The sequence below is a fragment of the Dendropsophus ebraccatus genome, chromosome 1 (genome assembly GCF_027789765.1).
Source record: "Dendropsophus ebraccatus isolate aDenEbr1 chromosome 1, aDenEbr1.pat, whole genome shotgun sequence".
Classification (NCBI taxonomy): Eukaryota; Metazoa; Chordata; class Amphibia; order Anura; family Hylidae; genus Dendropsophus; species Dendropsophus ebraccatus.
Window position 1 is genome coordinate 168,826,422 of NC_091454.1, and position 20,870 is coordinate 168,847,291.

The window sequence follows — 20,870 nt, forward strand, 5'->3', positions numbered from 1 at the left end:
CAGAGAAAACATTACATGTAAGTCACTGGATGTACTATAACTGTGCTGTAATATGCTCATTGTATGGAGGAATAATTGGTCTGCATATAGGGTGTTGTATAGAAAATGATGGTAAAAAAACTTTTTTTTAAGGTATTCGTAAACATCCTTGATCCAGATGAATCCAGGATTGAACCGGGTCAGTGTTTTGCTTCTCACTTGGGCCCCAAGGATCATTTCCTCTGGTGGGCCCCAGGTACCCCAATCAGACACTGGCTGCGGCCAGTGACTGGCTTCATTGCTGAGACAGGCCCGTCATGGAAATAGAAAGCAGAGTGACAAGCAGTCTCTTCTGCAGTATGAACTGCTGTATCTGTACCAGGTCACCGGATTGTCTCACACCAGCTGCACAAGGTTTAGCGGTGCAGCAATACTTTACTAGCGTACCTTAAGACGGCAATTCTTGGACCTTACTGCTGACTGCACATTTAGCAGTTCTCTATGACACTATATACCCCCAATCCCTATAGCTGACATGTCCAGGGTGGTGACTGACACTGTCCAAACATACACCTGGCTGTATTACATTATTTGTTCTCTGGACAGAGCATGGATGCAGTATGGGCTATTGTGCAGTGTTAATACACAGCATGGACATGTGGCAGAAGGGTAAGGTAGAGTTTCCCCTTACTGAATTCTATTCTTGCTTCCAGTTAGTGGATAAAGCAACAACATGTCTGCCATCTGTTTATGAGACAATGCTATTTAATGGGGTGAGACCTGCAGACTGTATGCATTCATTAATCATACACCGGCCATGTGTATCATGTGCCAGGAAGCCTGCATGCTCTTGTTATATAAAATTACATCGGATGACACCTTTAAATGGTTATCCTTACCTTGCCCATTGTATAGTGCATCTTAATGAGACAGTATTTCATTGAAGCTTTAGCTCCATACACTGTGTATAGGCCATGCCATTTTAATGCAGGTTAGCTCAAACTAAAAAACTGATATTAAATTGCTGTAAAACTGCAATAAAAGTGGTTGGGCAAGTCATGGTTAAGGCTAACACGGTCACAGTGAGACTGCTGCTTAGGTGGTCCTGACTGCTGTTATAGGAGAATATATGGATTATATAGCCTGACACAAAAATTGACAAAGACACAGGTCAGGAGACAAAGTTAAAAAAGAGGGGATACATGTTTTAGTGTTCAGGTTTGTTAGCTGATTATTTTAGCTCATTTAAACCCATTTTTGTAGTGCTGGAAGCTATGTGTTAGCACGCTGAGCCGTCCACTTAGAGATTTACGGGAAAGGATTTACAGTAAGTATATTGATCGTCCATTACAAACAGCAGGTATCAATGGCATATTCTAATAGATTTTAGAGTAATTTAATAGTAATTTAGCATTAATGCAACATAATAAATTCCCATTTAAAATACATCTTTTGGCCATGTTCACACAACATATGTTTAGCATAAATTACGTCCGTTGTTGCAATTTGCAACAACGGCAGTGATTTATGCTAAACATACGTTGTATTGGAATGAATGGAATCCCAGTTGGAGCATATACACACAGTATACACTTCAGTCAGGATTCCATCCGGCCACACAAAAAACTGACATGTCGTTGTTGTGGCCGCTATTCAATGAATAGCGGCTGCACAAAACGTGTCAGTTCACACACACTCTATTGTGTGCAGCGGTGAATTGGGATGCGAGCGCACACGCATCCAAATTCACCAGAAATGTGAACATGATCTTAGTGTGTCCACATCACATTTTCTAAAAAAGAATTTTTTTCACAAAGCTATATATTAATCAACTCTACACCTCTGCTCTATATGATGCTTTCAAATTGGACTTGACTTTCAATGTTACAGGTTCTCTTTAAAGTGTCACTGTCGTTATAACTTTCAAAATCTAAATCAATAGTAGATGTGAAAAAAAGCAAGTTTGCAATTTACATTCATTATTTTTTGTTGTTGTTAGCATGCTGTAAAACAAAGCTATACTTACCAGAAATTCAGGTCCACTCTTCTGAAGGCAGATTTTCTGACTTGTGCTGGTTGAAAAAAAATCAGACTAAACACAGGAATTCCGGCCAGTACAGAGAGTCACGGCTCAATGTGTCCATCAATCACACGACTGCCTTCTCTCTGTGAGCGCTCAGATGGCCTGGGATACAAATGACTTCTTGTTTTCTCACTGTTCCCTGTTTTTTTTTTAGAAAAAAAAAAAAGACTCTGAACACAGGAAGTTCAGTGTTTTTCATGATAACTAAAAAATAAATAGTGACATGCCACTTAGCCAATCAGTGGCTGTGGTGGGGCAGCGCACTAATTGGCTGAGCGGAACACCAGGGAGCCAGGAGCCTGAGAGGCAAGTGGGAGCGCGGGCAGGCAACATATTAGTAAGGCAGGGGTGAGTTAAGTGGGAAGGGCCTTTACATACTCACTGCGAGAAAATGGCAGGACACAGGATTGCTGTGGATTTTGCTGTGTAACTCACGGCATGAAATCAGATGAGGACCCTGTTTGTATGAAGTGAGCCTTAATGAGAAGTAGAGCACAATTATATGTTGCCATATCTGGGATCATGCTGCTTACAATGTAATTCACTATTTTAAAGGGGTTATCCAGTGCTACAAAAATATGGCCACTTTCTTTCAGAGACAACACGACTCTTGTCTCCAGTTCTGGTGCAGTTGGCAGTTAAGCTCCATTCACTTCAATGGAACTGAGCAGCAAAACCCCGCCTACGCTGGAGACAAGAGTGGGGCTGTCTCTAGAAGAAAGTGGCCATGTTTTTGTAGCGCTGGATAACCCCTTTAAGGAGTAGTGCCGCTGCTGATTTATAGAGGATAAACATGCTACATAATCTCTTGAATTGGTTTATTGCATTTGTCATATTAAAGGCAATGTATCACCTAAATTTCCTTTTATGACTTAGAGTCGGATACTAAAAGTTGTTCATTTATTCGAATCTGTTTGTATTTTCTGACTGTAATTTCTTTTTTAATTCACTTTTTGTACATTGTTATGTGGGCTGCCATCTTGCCTGAGCTATTTTTAACAGCATTTAGTCACCTGCTTTACAGCAAGACTTATGGACATAGATGACAATAGACAGAGTCTGTCCCCTGAATGTGAAACATTACTGAGCGTACTCTGTGACCTTTTGAAGAGGTCATTCCACAGGGATCTTCTAACGTCTCCTCTGTTTATTAGTGTCACAATGATGTACAGATCACTTTACAGCAGCCTCCTCTTATCATCACAGGCACAACAGGAAGTCTCACCGTAGTTTTAGCCCCAGTGGTGAGAATGAAAACTGCAAGATATCAGGATTATTTTATAATATAGATAGAAGAATGGAAAATTAGAAACAATGTCATAAACAAAAATTGTTAAAGAATCATAAAAACATTTAAACAATAAGTCATTTTCTGATGACACATTCCCTGTAAGACTTGTGTCTGTATTAACCTTGCTGTCATGGCATTGACAAGTGAACAACAGGTACAATTTTCAGCTCATAATTGCAATATTTTCCATAGCGTGGAACAAACAAATCATGTACATCAGGAGGCGTACACAACAGTTCAGGTTTTGTTTCCTTGCTTACATGTATACCTTATGTGCTCAGCTGCTCCTATGTCCCAGTGGGATATACATGATTAAGATTGGTCCAGTATGTTGCTGCTTTATTTGCACGGCACCCTTCACGGTTCTCACCGACCCCTGGCTTTGTTCTAACTACCTGGAGCCGGTCTCCCAAAACACACAGCATCAGGACCAGCTACACTTTGGAATCCCTTCTGTTGCTATGGAGAGCAAGTATTCTTATACTGATGGAAGGCTGTATTGCACTTACAGTACCTCCATCTCTCCCAGAGGAGTAATTATCAAGGGCTGGCAGGCTGCGAGTGGAAACAAACCATCAATTACATCACTAAGCCAGATCCATTTTAAAAAGCAGTTATTGAATTAAAAGGCGCACGCATACAAACACACACAAAACTTCTTTCTTGCGTCTCTTTCTGCCGCTCCATAGAAAGTACAAATATCCATAGAAACTGGATTAGTTTAAAAATTAAATAGAAGGCCCCGGGCTGAATTAAGGTCCCCACAGTGACTCAATTTGTGCAAAACACTTTGCTGTTAAGCTCAGTACCCTAGAGAAACTAGAAAAGCAGCTGCACTCAGCTCATATGCAGATGCAAGGGAGGATTTCCTCCATATTAATGGATTTTTAAAAATATTTTCAAATAGATATGCAGAAAAGTGTGTCGTGTAATTGAGGTCAATGCTTTGTCTTTTTCCTCCAAAACATCTCTGAAAAAAAAAAAAAAAACTTGATTGGATTGGAGTGAAATCACAGATACTGGGAGACAAGTTTCTGAACAGAAGTTCCTAACTACAGGGGAGTGAGCAACCAGGAACTCCAGCAAGAAGACGAGATCATGCTGCTTCAGGGACAGCCCAAGTGATGAGGCTGGGATGTGCAAGGTATGTGCAAACATAGCATGTATGCATGGTAGTCACAGATGGCTGATGATGTCTATGTATCACTGTACATTATATTGCATAGCATTCTTGATTCCATTACTTTTCTCATTATAATAAACTTATAATAGGTTGGATTATTGAAATTGTAAAGGATTTGGTGCTTAACTAAAGAAATTGCGGAGGATTTGCATAATTTTTTTTTTATCCATATATTTGTATGTATGATAGGATTTGACAAATTCTCCCATAATAAATATAATTGTTCAGCTTAGCAGTCTTTCCATATTGAGGCATCTGTGCCTCTTGCTACATGTAATGATGTAATTCTTTTAAGATATACAGTATAACACATAGAGATAAAGTGATCATCCAAAGGTCACTAAGACAGGTACTGAGCCTCCACCCACACACCTGTGCATCCACTTCCATAGATCTCTGGGGATGATCTGCACTGAAATGACCACAACCTTCATTCCCCGGAGCTCTTAAAATAAGGCACAAGCTTTTTAAATCCAACCTGTTTTCTTTTGGAATGTTAAAAAAAGAGGCGAGTGTCCACAAGTGCTGACAATCTAATGCCTCGTGTCCCGAGTTTTCCCTGAAATCCCAGAGAGGCTGGGACTTCCAGCTGGCAGTGTCATTCTGTGTGATCTGCTCCTTCAGTCCCTGGTTAATGAAAGCGTTTACTTCTAGACCTTACATGCATATATTTTAATAAATTACCTTTCCGGGGGCTGAGAGTCAGAGACTTTTGGTTTTTGGTTTTGTGTGGGAGAAGAAAGGGCAAAGGTCAGGATCAGACGAACAAAACACCTCTCCTTACATTACATATTAGAAAGTACTGGAGATCTGTTCAAGGCTGCCTCAATAAAGGAGCTGTCCAAAGAGAATGGATCTACAGCCATCCGTCAGTGCTGCACGTAAGTCTCCATGCTAATTTACTGTATGCCTGTACAGTTATCATTGTAATTGCTACCTTCATTGCTGTATTTTAATAGAACTGTAAATATAGATACCACGCAGGGCGTTAAAGAAAGGGTTAATCTAATTCAGCTCCTTTCTGCTCATTTTCTATATGACAGTCGTATAATATTCTGCATAGGATTGTACGGAATATATAGGTTTTGAGATGATGATTGGAAGTGACATGACTACTGTCACTTCTCATTCTTCCCCTCTTCTGGGCCTGCTATATAGATTCCCAGCATTTTACCTGGCCATGTAAATATTTTGTCTTTTTCGATTCCCTGTCCAGAACTTTTCACGATACATTTTCTAGCAGTGTTCACTAACAGATGACAGCTCTAATAGGATAATGTACTTTTAAAAGAAGTAAGAAAGAAACGCCATGTAGTCTCAATGATTGTCATACATATAAAATGCTTTCTTTGTGGCGTTTTCTATGAAGTCATTGCTATTGTTTCCTTGCCACTGCAATCATTTTTGACCAAATAGAAAGACATAACCTAGATGTAAATAGAATTATAATTGCTCATTCAGAAATGTATTGGAAACCTTATGATCAGCCCTGGTTCGTGAAGATATTGCTTAGTCAGACTACATATATGACAGAAATGGCAATGATGCAGGTATGTGTGCCCATGCATAGAGTACTACTGTATGATGTGAATATATGAAAAGAAATCTGCACTATTGTATACCGAGTATACTATTCACTGAGTTTCTAGATATGTACGTCTCTAGTTTGCAGTTGAGATTTCATCTAAATTATTATTAATGCTATTGGTATATGATGTGCCTGAGGTATGTATGTTATAAGGAATAACTTACTGCCTGATATAAATTATTAATAACTATAGTAGTCACCAGGGAGTTTTGTAACCCATGTAAATGCACTTAGCATGTGGCCTTGTGGTTATAATGGTCAAAATTGATCACTTTCTCTTCTCTGCTTATTTAAAGGGAAGCTGTCATGTTGGAGATGCATCAGGGCAGGAGATTGATACAAAGTTTTGTAGGAAAGGATTCAGTATAATTTGTAACTTATTGACTCATTCTAGACTTAGAAGTCCAATGGGTGGCCTCATTCAGTGATTGACAATATTCTGGGTATGAGAAGGCATTTTAATCAATAAAGGTATACTAAACAATTCCCCCTCAAAATATGTATCAGTCTGCTCAGCTTCCCCTGCTCTTTAACCTGATATTTATAGATTGGACGGCTTTAATATAAGGGTCCGCAGAATTCCCGCCATGCACGTCCGGTATTCTGCGGACTGGACCTCATAGCTCCCAGCATCATGATCAGTTATGATGTCAGGAGCTCCGATACTGTTTGAAAGTTTGCACTAGTGTACTGACACAGCCACGCACCTAATGCAGAACAACAATTACTACTTATGGCAATAGTTTTTTTTATAAGCAGACTATGTCTGACATAATATGCATTAGAATACATTAGCTGAACAATAGAACAAAACATAAAAAAAACAATAACCCCTATGCCACGGGGAGTAAGGAAGTGCTACATAAAGGAATATATTACCAGACACCTTTATGTTAATAAAGAGAAACTTGGCGTGAGAAGTAACCAATGATGGTACCTACATATACTGGTATCCTTTTCCTAGCATGTGGTCCACAACATGGCTAACAACCAGCCCTCTGGTTAAGAGAATGTTGCATGGGATTTCAACAGCGTTCCCATAATGCTCTAGTGATTCTAGATTTTTTCAAATTTTGTGGCATATTTCCTCTTGACGTACACACTTAGCTCCAATCTTATTAGGTTGTTCATTCTATTCATAAACTCCTGAGTTGTGGGGGGATTTGTTGAATCCAATGGGACGCTATCACCTTGTGGTATAGTATCCTTTGTATAGCTAAAATATCTATTTCCTCCATACTGGACAAATGTTAAAACCTCCACGAGACAAGCCTGTGGGGTAGTCCGGGATGGGGATGAACAGACCCTTTATTATAACCAGATATTATTTTTTTCATACTGCAAAACACAGTGGCATTTCAGAGAAATAATAGTTAAAACATGAGCCAAAAACAGGGAAAAAACTAAAGGAAGTATCTGTCCGCCAGCCATTATATGACCTGCTGGGCATGACTGACGAAAATGTTTCAGGTAGCAAGAAGTTTGTAGAGGCAGCATACTCCTTTGAACATTTGGGGGGAGATCTAAGATAGACAGTACACAGAATATTTAGAGGAGCTGAAAATCACAGGATACCTGGATTGGATAAGGGATCATTGTCTCAAAAAGGTGGTCTTTATCTATTTTTTCCTATTAGATCTATAAATGTTCATTCTAAGATTAGTACTCCAAGTAAACAAACACAGACCACATGATAAGCTGCTGACAGTTAAAGGGGGGTATCTCGTAAAGATGGCTTCCCAGCCCATGAGCTACGTTGTTTATGTAACTCTAGAAGCCATTTAAATGGAGTAGCTCATAGGTCTACACATTACAATACATTAAAGTCAATGGGAGTTTTGCTAATTAATTCCGAAATGGCACTGCAAAAACAAGCCTTCATATGGCTACCAAGAGTAGACTCTTGGAGGGCGGCAATGACAAAAAGTAAGAAAATTGCTTGTTCACTAAGGCCCAGAATAGGCCTGTCACTAAGTCCAAACAGAGAATAAAAAGTCAAACAACACACAAGAGGTAAAGCAAGGTGATTACAAAATTCCATTATTTTTAGTATACTTAAACTGTAGAAAAGTCGAGAGTGACAAAATACTAAATGCAGATTGGAGAGAGAGATAGAACTTGGTGTGATCGATAGATACTGTGGACTTGGTTTGATTGATTGATTGATGGATAGATAGATAGATAGATAGATAGATAGATAGATAGATAGATAGATAGATAGATAGATATTGGTGAGATAGATAATAGATAGATAGATAGATATTGGTTAGATAGATAGATAGATAGATAGATAGATAGATAGATAGATAGATAGATATTGGTGAGATAGATAGATAGATCTTGGTGTAATCAATAGTAGCGTGAGGTTACCGAAACGTCGTGTCTTTTTTGGTGCTGTTTTATGAAGATTTAATAAATCACCAACTTCTTTCACCGTTAACCCTGTGAGTGCCGTGGACTATCTGTTTGCTAGATAGATAGATAAATAGATAGATAGATAGATAGATAGATAGAACTTGGTGTGATAAATAGGAGATAGATAGACTGCCGCCTTCATACATAAGCAGGTACATTGCGTCTCTAAGCTGATTCTATGCTGCCCAGCGGTAGATCATTCATGTACCAGAATGAAATGTACTGTAATCTCTGAATGGTGAACTGCCAGGTAACAAACGCCGCTGGAATAAAAGGCACCCAGAAGAGTTCTAAGAGACTATTGCATTTAAAAGAGGAACTAATTGGACTGGAACAATAAAATGTATTTGCTCATGTGGCAAGCCTTAATGGCATTTCTTCTCTGTTTATTGTCACAGGTAATGGATGCAAAAGATAATGCTGCTTGCGGTTTCTTTGTATCCTTCTTCCCACCCCACTGCTCTGGCAACAATGTCCACAGAACACAGGAACTCCTGAGAAGATGAAGCGGCTGAATCCGGCTAACCTGCTCCGCGTGACTGTGCTGCTCCTCAATTATCTCTGGAAAGGTACCTGCTCATTTCACTCCTCCTCTCTGTACTGGAACATTTTTAAATTTTGACTACACAAGAGACTCACCAGTTCTGCCATGATGAGGTCTGGTTTACAACCCCCCTGTATTTGATCCTTGACTTCATACACAGTTATAAGAGAATAATTCTCATTCCGCTTCCCTCATTCCAGCTTCCCGGACAGGCCGCAGCTTTATGTTTTAATGGCAAGAAGTGTTATTTCATCTGCTTTCTCACTTTCCTTCAGTTGGGAGGCAGTGACAGGAGGTGACAGGGACTCAATGGATCTAACTACAAATCAATTGGGGTGACTGTAGTAGTAAAACTTTTTTTTTATCGTTTATCATATGCATAATACATGCTAGATCTTTGTGACCCTACAGGGAAACAAGGTCACTAACATGAATGGGACACTGATTGCTGTGTGTTTGTTGTGCTGTGTTTTAGAGCTATACATTAAATGCTATTATATACTAACTACATTAACGTGGAGTGATTTAAAAGGGGTTATCCAATATTAGAAAAAGCACAGCTACTTTCTAGGGAAAACAGCACCACCCCTGTCATCAGGTTGTGTGTGGTATTAGGCTATGTTCACACAACGTATATTTTGGTATAACGTTGTTGCCGATTGCTGTGATTATTATGAAAATATATGTGCTATTGCAGCCTATGGAATCCCGGCCAAAGTGTATACACATGGTATACACTCCATCCGGGATCCCTAGTGGCGCTACAAACAACTGACATGTCAGTTTTCTGCGGCCGCTATTCACTGAATAGCGGCTGCAGATAACCCTGTCAGTCCACACAGTGGATAGAGCGGCTCTGGCCGCACGCTCCATTGTGTGCAGTGAAGAGTTCTGATGCGGGCGGCACGGATGCGTCTGCATCAGCCCTAAAGATCATCCAACCGGTACTGCAGTACCAGCCGGGATGATTTTTTCTGAGACCGGCCTCTCCGTGACCTGGCCGGGTCGCGAAATGGCCGGTCTCATACTGTGTATAAACATGGCCTTACAGTGCAGTGCCATTTACTTCAATGGAACTTGGCTGAAGAACCCACACCCAAACAGGCGAGGTGTTGTTTCTGGAAGAATGCAGCCATGTTTTTCTAAGCCTGAACAACCCCCTTAAGGGTTCAAACCCACTTGCCGGATCTGCAGCGAGTCTCCTTGCTGCGTTTTTGCAGCGAGACTCGCTGCAGATCCCGGCCCTATACTTTCAATAGCAGAGAAACTCACAGCAGGGATGTACATCCCTGCTGCGAGTTTGTCCGCACCCGCCCAGTTAACACCCTGCCGCCGGACACTTTTCCCAGTATTCTCTGTTACCCAAGAATATGTTAAAGAAGAATATTCCGCTAAAACTACATAGACACTTGTGTTAATTAGAGAGCGACCAGGAATGTAGGCGACAATGATCAGGCCTGATTTCTTTACTGAGTAGATGTGGCAAGGAACTAGAGAGAGAGTGAGGCGATATTTAGAGCAAGAATGAACGGCTGATGCAGATAACACATTGGGGGAGATTTATCAAACTGGTGTAAAGTAGAACTGGCTCAGTTGCCCCTGGCAACCAATCAGATTCCACTTTTAATTCCTGATTCTTTGAAAAATGAAAGGTGGAATCTGACTTGTTGCTTTACACCAGTTTGATAAATCTTCCCTCTAGTCTCTGGTTGGAGGAGTGATCAGAGGGTCAGTAGGATCATGGCAGTTTTTGGGTTGTTTGCCATGCAGGGATTCTCTCCCTCTCGAGCACACCAGGTTACTAGATAGACTGATATATCTATAAGACTTACATACTTGTTAAATAAGAGATGACTTAAAGGGGTACTCCAGTAAAACATTTTTTCTTTCAAATCAATTGGTATCAGAAAGTACCAGAGATTTGTAAATTACTTCATTACTTCAAGTATTTCAGCACTTATCAGCTGCTGTATGTCCTACAGGAAGTGGTGTATTCTTTCTAGCCTTGAGAGCAGGAGAGGATTCCTATGGGGATTTGCTACTGCTATGGACAGTACCTGACATGGACAGAGGTGGCAGCAGAGAGCACTGTGTCAGACTGGAAGGAAAACAGTACTTCCTACAGGGCATACAGCAGCTGATATGTACTGGAAGACTTTTTTGAATAGAAGTAAATTACAAATCTTCTAGCACTTTCTGACACCAGTTGATTAGAAAGAAAATATTTTTTGCTGGATTAACCCTTTAAGTGGCCCTACTCTACACTCCTTGGTTTGGCTGTTTGCACTGTGTGGGCCACTCTGAGAAGTGAAGTACACTCAACTTCCATCTCTTGCAGCTCATTTTAGTTCAGGAGCGAGATCTGTGGCCTATTGGGCCCTTCTCTGGCAACTACGTCACACTTGAACACTGACTCAGTACCTGTGGCCTATGGATATTGTTGTCAGATGAGAAGCCTATCGTTCCCTGGGTCCTAGCAACACTACGCCTCACTGTGCTGTATGCCTGCCCCTTTACATAATCAGCAAAGCACACTGTACATACAGCACAGCCAGGTGTAGGAGGGCTGGGGCCCAGGGAATCATAGGTTAGATCCGCTACACTATTCACAGCCAGAAAAAAGGTATTTAATTACGAATAGAAAAACACAGACACAGGTAACAAAGATGTTCTAAATGATTTTATTTATTTATATCTATCCAGCCAATGCCAGCTCAGTAAGCAGTCAGGGTGTGACCCTTCAACGGTGCGTTCACACATACAGTACATGCAGCAGATTTAATGGTGCAGATTTGAAGCTGCACAGTTTATGTTGTGTTCAGTCATTATGTCACAATAAATTCACCGGAAAAGCCCACACACCATGTCAAGGTTCCTGAAACGTGTCCCTAACTAAAAAATGGTGCAGCCCCACGTAGCGACCACCACTGCAACCACAACAGTGCCAGAGGGGGAGTGACCCAATTACCCAGCAACTCCAGTGCTGCCAGACATAACCCCCTGGTGTTCTGAGAACACCACCCACCGCACCATCACAGCAATGACCACCAACGGAACCACACCATACAGAGCACAAGTGGTGGTGGTCGCCACGTCGGGCTGCACCATTTTTTAGTTAGGGACCCACATGTATCAGGAACCTTGACATGGTGTGTGGGCTTATGCACTTTGATCAAATTGTAACTAACTCCTGATGTTAGTACAGTAGTATATAGTGCTTAGAAGCAGATCGATCAGTGATAAGTATACGGATGTGCTACCATGTTTTTTTTTTTCTGCAGTGAATTCATTGTGACTTAATAACTAAACACAGCATAAAATCGGCACCATTAAATCTGCTGCAGATACTGCACATGTGAACGCACCCTAAGACCATTTTCACATGGCATATAACACCGGCCGTTCTGTGACCCGGCCGGGTCACACAACGGCCGGTGTTACTGAAGATTATTCCGGCAGGTACTGCAGTACTGGCTGGATGATCTTCGTTTCTGCTCACCCGTGCACCCGTGTGCACCCACATCCGGATTCACCGCTGCACACAATGGAGTGAGCGGCCAGAGCCGCAAGCTCCATTGTGTGAACTGACAGTGAATAGAGGACACAGAAAACTGACATGTCAGTTTTTTCTGTGACCGGATGGAATTCTATTCATTCACATACAACATATGTGTTGTATAAATCACGGCCGTTTTTGCAAATTGCAACAATGGCCGAGATTTATACAACACATACGTTGTGTGAACATGGCCTAAGTCTCTATTAGCAAGTTAGTGGGGAGGCCATTGAATACCAGTTATGTCCCTGTACACCATTAGTATATAAAATGAAAAATCTTCAACAGACCTATGTAAGAAGACCACTGAATTCTCTTACATGGTATTTACACTCACCCTCTTCTTCGGAAGGCCACAGCCCTGGAAGACCAATTTTCACTCCAATTTCCGATGGTCATCTCAAAGAGAGTTCACTGTCATAATATCATTTGGAAGAAACATTTTATCCACTAAATTCTTTATACCTTGCCACTTTCTACATAGTCAATGTGATCTTGTAAGGCTTTTTTAAGAGTTGGGAACAATAAGATTTTTTTTTTTTTTTATCATAGTGTGGGAGAAGGAGTTGAATGTAAAAAATAAAATAACATTCACACAAGCAGATTAAGAAGCTCACTATGTAAGACATCAAAAACATGACCCCTGTTGATTTCAATTCTGGGGAAGATAAGAAACACTTTAGTAATGACTATCTTAATTATTTACTAGACCATAGGTTGAAATAAGGCACCTTGGGCACAACTAAAACAATGTTTTTGGCCCTTGCAGCATCTATCCTGAACAAAAGCATGAACCCGTGTAATTGTGCCATTACCTCCGCTGCTCTCATTTCACACACCATTTTTGCCAACATGAAATTAATTGTGACACCTAAAAGAGTGATACATTCCAGCAGTGACCGGATCAGATGGGTTGTCCTCCGTAGGCGTTCCTATGACCTGTTATGGCAAGATTTCATTATATTTGCAGTAATTGATCTCAGGAGAGCATCCTTTGGGATTCTGATGAAGCACTCCATCCCAGGTGGGGCTGCTGAACTTGTGGAAAAACATGTAGACCTAAAAATTACAGTAGTGTGCAAATGTTTTAGGCAGGAGTGGAAAAAAAGATGCTTCCCATCAGTCTGGTTCTAACTTTTTATTCTGCAGAAGATACAGCCAATGTCCTCCAAAACAATCTTTGGTATAAAGAAGAACAAAGTATATGAAAATTGATGATGTGGCCTCCACAGAGGCCTGATCTCAATATCATCGAGTGTGGCTGTATATGAAGCACAGTTCTGTACTGAACATCTAGACAGATTGAAATAGTATTTATAAAGCTAGGTCAAGCTACCTTATGGGATGATTGAGACACCCAACTTGGCCAACTCATGTATGATATTATTGCTAGGATTCGATCATGGATTTAGATCAAGGTTCAACCTGCCATATAGTGGCTAAATAATACAACCAGTGTACATACATTAGTAAAATCATATTGTCATACAGTTTCTTAAAGGGGTTTCTTGGGCAAAATGGACTGATGAGTTATACCCACTGTGACACCTGTTGATAGCTCATCAGTCCATTTTGCCAACAAAACCCCTTTAATAAAAAGTTTTAAATACTAAAGTTTAAAAGAAAAACTCTGTATTCTCCACTTTAGAAATACATTATGCTTGCAGGTGACCTTTACAAAATGTATCTACAATAACGGAAACAGATTAGGACTAGAATCCAACATTTGCCCTATTTTCCAGATTATTGGGCATGTTGGTTGTTTGTAACTGGTGCATTCTTGCCTGGCAGCCATATGCAGCTGTCACCTTTGTGTGGAAGTCATTAAGCATCCTCCCCACCTTCTGTTAACAAGCTCAAAAATATTATCCTATCAATAATTAAATACATATACAAGTGGATGCTTTATACACTATGCCAAGTGAGTGTTTATCCTCTAAATAGTGGCCATATGGTAAGTCCACGTGTGATCATACCTATTTCTACATAAAACCAGAGACATGGCGAAAACCGTGCCTAAATACCGTCCTTCCCTCTCTGTGTTTCCCAGTCATACTCAGGGTTTACACATCCCGATTCTGCAAAGCTCCAACCTATTATTATGACCATGATTGCACCGTGTGTTTACATGTAGCAATTTTTCATTAAAGGCAAGCAATTCCCTAATAGCATTGATTGGGGTGTAACAATGGGGGGGCATTCATGTCAGATTAATCTGGACTACAATGGCAGTGATTATTGCCAACAGAAAGCAGTCACTACATGTCATTTACTGGAGCAATTATCTCCAGATGGGATTCAAATGAGTCTGATCGTACTAAAATAGTTGGCGTGTAAGCCCTCCCTAAGGCTGGGGAATATTGACAGACCTTTATAGAATGTTTCTGACATTTCTGTAGCCGTTACTTAGCAGCGCAAATGCTTCGCCCGTATTTATTGTATCTTTATATCTCTTATGATAATTTGTCACTTTAAAAAGGACACTGGGAATCTGCATGTATTTTATATTCAGCGAGCAGATCATTTTCCATGCTGCCCCATGCAGTGTTGGTTTGCCAGTCACATCCATTTAAAGCTGATGAGAAAAATGCCCTGCTCTTGATCTCAAATTAGCTTAAATCTAATACTTGAGATGAACAGAGCGGTGATATTCATGAATCTGTCTGAGAGCCCGGTTCAGGCATGGCATTTTCTGCATGCTGAGGCACAGTGTGAGATTCTGCTAGGGGTCATTGACATACAATGTAGATTAATGGAGCCACATTTTATCATAGCAAACTGCAAAATAATTAGAAAGGTAGAATAAGATCACCCCCAACATCAAATCACTTTAGTGCCATGGTTGCTATTGATCGCAGGACCTAAGAATTAAATGGCTAAGATCAGAGTTACCTCCGATCCCAGCGGTTATAGCAAGAGGCTGTCATTCACATATCAATTCCAGGTATTCCTAGTACACATTCCGAGGAAGTACAGTCATGTGAAAGAGAAATTACACCCACTATGAATTCTATGGTTTTACCACATCAGGATATATTTAAAAAAAAATCTTTAGAAAGTCTTTTTGTTAAAAAAAAAAAGTGACTTGTATGTATGCATGTAAAAAAAAAATGGAGTCAAAATAAAAAAAACAACTAAGTACATCCCATGAATTGAGCTTGTAGGACCACCTCCAGTAGTAATAACTAAAGAATTTTTCTATGGGGACATTGCAAATTTGCCCCTTCTCCCTGGCGTATGCCTGCCATATGCCTCGCTCGTCTGATGGGCGGGCTGGGGGAGCTTGGGGTGTGTGACAAGGCGGGGAGGAGGCGTGGCCTCCTCCTGCCCCTCATCTATCACGATTTACGCCTGCTCACAGGCGTAAATCATGATCCAAGTCTACACCTGCTGCCAGGTGTACGCCGGTCTTCATAAATACCCCATGACTTTATTAGTCTCTCACATCACTTTGGAGTTCTTTGAGGTTTGCGGGCATTCAGTTATGCATAACAGAGTGCCTGACAAAAAAAGGAATCAAGGTGCTACATTGGCCCAGAGCAAAGTCCAGACCTCAAAACAATTGTAAGGCTGTGGTTGGACCATAAAGGGGTATTCCCGTCTTAACTAATGCAATTAAACTTGTAGTAGACATCAAGTTAAATATTTGTGCAAACACATTCAGAATACAGTGTATCATACAAACAAACTTCTACCTAGATGGCTAGCTCACCATCTGGTAATAAAAGACTAGTCTTTCATCATGGAGAAGACAACCATTTATAAAGCTCTAAAGGTAGACTGCTCCTAGATCAGTCTGGTTTGATAAAGTAACATGAGCAAACATTGACAGGCTGGGTTCACACACAGTATATTTCAGGCTGTATATTTGAGGCTGTATAGCAACCAAAACCAGGAGTGGATTGAAAACACAGAAAGGCTCTGTTCACACAATGTTGTAATCAAGTGGATGGCCGCCATTTAATGGCAAATATTTTCTGTTATCTTAATACAATGGCTTCTGTATTGAAATAATGGCCGTTATTTACCGTTATATGACGGCCATCCACTCAATTTCACCATTGTGTGGACAGAGCCTTTCTGTGTTTTCAATCCACTCCTGGTTTTGGTTGCTATGAGGACCTGACATGAGGACCAAATACAGCCTGAAATATACTGTGTGTGAACCCAGCTAAAGATGATCACATCTTGAGCATCTGAACCTGGAAATCTCGGCATTTGACTACCAGTGGCTGAAGAAGTTGGAAGCAGCCCTAGGGAGTCCTGGAAAACATGTCTGTGCTTTCCAGGCAGCCCTAGGGCTGCATCCAACTTTTTTTTAGCCACCAGTAGTCAAATGCCGAGATTTCCAGGTTTGGACAGACTCAAGCATGCTCGAGATGTGATCATATCTAGCAAACATTGCTACAGTATATTTTTTGTTGTTGATCGGTAAATGAGAGTTTGTGGTTTTTAAAGTACAGTCTGCAAAGTGAAAATCCACACTGAATGCTTTCCCTACAATTAGTATAATAAGCTGTGACCTTTACTGAAGGTTAGATCGATGAAGACCAATATAATGATGTAGACTTGACTGAGTACCTGTGAGTAATAACCAATCTTCATCTGTCTTATAGCTGCGACTCTTAATGTGCGCACATGTGAGGGTTATCCGGGACAGGGTGATGTGTATCACTCAGGCTTCCACTGTCCACGATTAAGTGACTCCCAAGAACATCTGTACTGCTGCTGGCCAGGAAACGACTCCTTGAAATACTGCTGTAAGCAGGAAGAGTTTGAATCTGTGATGAAAGTAAATCTGTCAGAGAAACTTGCCACATATATTTATAGGTACGTCTAGAATACAGCTGTTACATTGTGTATACAAGTATGTATAGTGGAGGTGTATGGATATAATTAGTGTTAAGAATAAATAAGGAAAATATTAAGCAGTTTTATAAAAAGCAATAGATATCTTACATGCAATATTAAAGGGGTACTCTCAAGCCTTCAGGTACTTATCAGCTGCTGTATGTCCTGCAGGAAGTGGTGTATTCTTTCCAGTCTGACACCATGCTCTCTGCTTTCATCCATCTACTGGATCAGTAGCAAATACCAGTAGAAAACCTGTACTGCTTTGGACAGTTCCTGGTAGAGGTGGCAGCAGAGGGCTGAAAAGACTGGAAAGAATAGATTACTTCCTGCAGGACATACAGCAGCTGATAAGTACTGAAAGGTTTGAGATTTTTAAATAGAAGTAATTTGGAAACCTGTATAACTTTATAACACCAGTTGATTTGAAAAGATTTTTTTTTACCCCCGGAGTATCCCTTTAAAGCAATCTTGTCACATTCTGTTTACAGGACAGACCCTGTAGAAGCCAGCTTCTTCACTAGTGCACTTTAAGTCAGTGCAGTGTAGCCTTAGGCCATGTTCATACTATGTATTAGACCGGCCGTTCCGTGACCCGGCCGAGTTACATAACAGCCGGCCTCTGAAAAGATCATACCATGCAGTACCGGCCGGAGGATCTTTTCGGCCACAGGGTTCTGATACGGGCACATCAGTGCATGCCCGCATCAGTACTCTCCAATGCACGCTATGGAGCGAGGGGCCGGAGCCGCTCGCTCCACAGTGTGCACTGACAGGGTTTTCTACTGCCGCTATCAACTGACATGTCAGTTGTTTGCGGCGCCGCTAGAGATCCTGGCCGGAGCATATACCATGTGTATACGCTCTGGCCGGGATCCCATAGATGTTTTACGAAAATATACGTTGTGTGAACATAGCCTAAGGCAGAATAGCCAACACCTCATTATAAAACCTTATTGGAATGTTTAGGAAAAAGAAAAGAGAGAGAATATTCTATGCAAAATACTAAGAATTATTGATGTTATTTTCAAAAACTATGGCTGCTGTTCAAAGTCTTTGTTGCAAGTTTCAAAGCTATTTTTCCCATCCGGACAGACCACAACGGATGCCACTATAAATTAAAGGGAAACTATCAGCAGGTAGGAAGCATTTAAATTGTTGATATGTCCCTGTAGTTTAATTATTATGCTAATGAGACAGTTTGGTGCACTAGGGGCTGGACTACCGCCCGATTTTCTGCAGTGATGAGCGGCAGAGAGACGTCACTGCAGAAAGTTGCCTCAATGTTCATTGGAAGGAGCAGGCAGGCCAGGGTGAATCGGAGTACTAAGGGCAGTAGTTCCACCCCCAGTGCACAAAACTGCCTCATTAGCATATGGATTAAACTACAAAGTACATGAAAATGGTACTGAGGATGAAGGTAACGTTTTGTGCATTCCATTGTAAATGGAGACTACGAAGCAATGGTTAACACAACAATATAGAATTCTGTGGCACTGTGCAGGTATAACAGAAAGTTAACCAGTCATATTTGCACCTGAGATGAACAGTTTTTCTTATTATTCCTAGGAGCCCTCTCCCCCTGCTTGGCATCGGTTTCTATGGACTGTTGATCCTCTCCTTGATGATTGTGGATTTCATCTATTACTACAGACTCAATAAGACAGCTTTCTACAACATGCTGAGTCACACGTGGATTGGGAAGCATCTTATCCTTCCTCTTTTCCAGAGAAAGCTGAAAAATGGCATTCAGCTAAGGAACAAAGGTGTAACAGCACGGATGACAGCAGACGCCAGACATGATGAGCACAGACCTTTCCAAGGCAATGTGTGAAGATGCTGCGGGGGTAGATTCACAATGGACTGCTGATAAACATTACTCAGCATAGACAATGGATATGTTTACTTCACAATACGACAATCAAAAGCTTTATAAAGACATTTCCTATTATTCTTTTTGTAAAAGCATTCCACAGGAAGGTTACTTTAAACAATCTACTGCTTTCATACTATGTGACTGGATTTATACACCTTTCCAATGAATGTATAGACTACGATAGGAGAATCTGGTATAATTGCCCTAACAGTCTACCACTGGTGTGTTTAGCCAACAGCACTAGGCTACAGAACATTCTACCGACCACCCGCTTCGAAATTGTATAATTGATGTTTTTTTCTTTGGATTACTTATGCCTAACATCCTCGACGTGATGGAAATAGGTAACAAACTAGTCTTCTTTATAATTACATACACTATTTATTTCTTTTTATATATAGTTTTTTTCTTTCCCTTTTCTGTCACTTTTTATCTATACATATCTACAGGTGCTGCTTTAAAAGGGTTCTTGGCTTTAGTAAAAGACCGTCTTTTGACAATCTGAAAGTGGCCCTCTACTGAGACCCCAGCATTTAGCTGTAATCTGTGTGAAAATCGGGTAGTGTTTAATTTCCCTAAGGCGCCACCACAGGAGAAAGAAAGCATTACACTGTGCTAGTTTAAAGTGTCACTGTGGTTATAACTTTCAAAATGTAAATTAACAGTAGATGTGATATAAAGCAAGTTTGCAATTTACATTAATTATTTTATTTTTAGTTATCATGGAAAACATGGCACTTCCTGTTTTCTGACTTTTCTTTCTCAGTCAGAAAACAGGAAGTCCTGTGTATCCTAGGCCATCTGAGTGCTCACAGAGAGAAGGCAGTCATGTAATTGATGGACACATTGAGCTGTGACTCTCTGTACTGGCCAGAATTCATGTGTTTAGTTTGTTTTTTTCCACCAGCACAAGCCAAAAAAACTGCCTTCAGGAGTCTGAACCTGGATTTCTGGTAAGTTCAGATTTGTTTTACAGCATGATAACAACAAAAAACAATGAATGTATATTGCAAACTTGCTTTATTTCACATATACTGTTGATTTAGATTTTAAAAGTTATAACGACAGGTACACTTTAAATCAGTGGGTTGAATGTGTAATGCAGGACAGGGTAGGTCCTCCAGGGTGAGGGACACTCTTTTAGACCAATCTCTACTCTGGCCTAGAGATGAGGATCCTGAATAGCAGTGTGTTCGAAAACTAAATAAACTAGAGAGCCCCTTTAGTGAAATGTTATTACGGCTCTAGAAAACCACAATGTATGAAAATAGTACAGACATGGCGGAGGTAACAAAATAACCCAACAACGTGACCGCAGTGAATAATACCTCTCATTTTGGCCAAGCACAGGACAATAGCCATTGGTAGGTGTACCAGATTGCTGATAGCTTTTATTTCTAATAATAATATATTGGGTTATTACATCGTATTAAAGCTGAACAATTTATATGTGTCAAGATAAGGTAAAAACTAATAGGTCAGGTCAGTTAATAACGTCTCTAAT

At 40.6% G+C, this 20,870-nt stretch overlaps 1 pseudogene; it reads left to right on the top strand.

Moving 5' to 3' along the window:
- The first annotated feature begins 8,940 nt into the window (after positions 1-8,940).
- On the top strand, positions 8,941-19,324 carry LOC138783673 (protein shisa-like-1; annotated as a pseudogene).
- Positions 19,325-20,870: the final 1,546 nt, after the last annotated feature.